Genomic DNA, 1,941 nt, shown 5'->3' with positions numbered 1-1,941 from the left:
CACCTGGAGACTCAATGGCTTCCAGATCAGAAGAGGATCACTGCTGTGCCGTCTGCCATGATGTCTTCAGAGATCCTGTCATTCTGTCATGTAGCCACAGCTTCTGAAAAGACTGTGTGAAGAGCTGGTGGAAAGACAAAGAAGTAAAAGTGTGTCCACTTTGTAAGAGAAGATCTTCAAAGTGGGAACCACCTTGTAACCTGGTGTTAAAGAACCTGTGTGAGACCTTCTTACAGGAGAGAGATCAGAGCTCTTCACATGCTCTCTGCAGTCTGCACTCAGAGAAACTCAGACTCTTCTGTCTGGACCATCAGCAGCCAGTGTGTCTCGTCTGCAGAGATTCAGAAAAACACACCGACCACAGATTCAGACCCATCGATGAAGCTGCACAACAACACAAGAAGCAGCTTCAGGAAACTCTGGAGCCCTTGAAGAAGAAGTTACAGTGTTTTGAACGTTTTAAAGTAGAGTTTGAACAAACAGCAGAACACATTAAGGTCCAGGCCGGACTCACAGAGACGCAGATCAAGGAGCAGTTTAAAAAGCTTCATCAGTTTCTGGAGGAGGAAGAGGAGGCCAGGATGGCTGCACTGAGGGAGGAAGAGGAGCAGAAGAGTTGGATGATGAAGGAGAAGATTGAATCTCTGAGCAGAGACATAACGGCTCTTTCAGACACAATCAGAACCACAGAGGACGAGCTGAGAGCTCAAGACGTCTCGTTCCTGCTCAAATACAAGGCTGCAGTGGAACAAGTCCAGCAGCGCCCCCTGGTGGATGATCCACAGCTGGCCTCAGGAGCTCTGATAGACAAGGCCAAACATCTGGGCAACCTGAGCTTCAACATCTGGAACAAGATGAAGGACATGGTCTCCTACAGTCCTGTGGTTCTGGACCCAAACTCTGCTCATCCATGGCTCGTCCTGTCTGAAGACCTGACCTGTTTGAGAAGAGGAGAGGAACAGAAGCTTCCTGACAATCCAGAGAGGTTTGATCATTACGCCTTAGTCCTGGGATCTGAGGCTTTTAACTCAGGGACTCACAGCTGGGACATCCTGGTTGGAGACAGTACATGCTGGGAACTGGGTGTGTCAGCAGAGTCTGTCCAAAGGAAGGGAGACAAACTGTCTGGATTATGGAGAATATTGTTCTCTGAAGGTAAATACAAAGCAGTGTCACCATCAGCATCATCTGATCTCTCTGTGCAGAAGATCCAGAGGATCAGAGGGAAACTGGACTGGAACAGAGGAGAACTGTCGTTCTCTGATCCTGATACTAACAAACACACTTTCACTCAGAAGATGTTTCCATTGTTTTAAATTAGAGATCATCACCCAGTGAAGCTGTTACCTGTGAATGTCTCTGTGACGCTGGATCAGAGCAGTTAGAGATAAAGATTTGAGTCATCATGTTTATTTCTTCAAGAGAAATCTGCTGAATCTAAATGTTAAAGTCGTTATTCTAAAGCTTTGTTTATTTCTCCTTTTACTTCTCACTCATTTTTATTTCTCCTGTCGACTTTTCCACGTGTGTAAAAAGATTTCATTATTTTCTGATCTTTATCTTTGGTTTGTTTTTTACTTTCATGGAAAATGTTTTCTATCATTTAGATTTTGTGTGGATCCATGAAGTCGAGCAAACTGATGAAGATCCACATAAAAACACATTTATCAATAACAGCTGATCATTGTTCACATTCAACAAACTTTATTAAAACTCACACATGAGACATGATTCATGTTTAATCACATAAAGTCTGTTCACATATGAAATAATCCAACATATATGAACATTTGTCTGTTTGATGTGATGAAGCCAAAATGATTCTGTCTGTAAAAGTGTTTATTCAACAGCAGCCTAGTGAATGATGATAATGAATAGTGATTTTAATATTGTGATAAAAATAATAAAAACTATGAAAGATAAACAGAGTTTTGACCTTTT

The 1,941-nt window shown here is 42.4% G+C and overlaps 1 pseudogene; it reads left to right on the top strand.

Moving 5' to 3' along the window:
- On the top strand, positions 1-1,458 carry LOC118123904 (annotated as a pseudogene).
- The last annotated feature ends 483 nt before the right edge of the window (positions 1,459-1,941 follow it).

The sequence above is a fragment of the Hippoglossus stenolepis genome, chromosome 16 (genome assembly GCF_022539355.2).
Source record: "Hippoglossus stenolepis isolate QCI-W04-F060 chromosome 16, HSTE1.2, whole genome shotgun sequence".
Classification (NCBI taxonomy): Eukaryota; Metazoa; Chordata; class Actinopteri; order Pleuronectiformes; family Pleuronectidae; genus Hippoglossus; species Hippoglossus stenolepis.
Note: the sequence above shows the minus strand (reverse complement) of the source record. Positions and strands in the feature narration are given on the sequence as shown.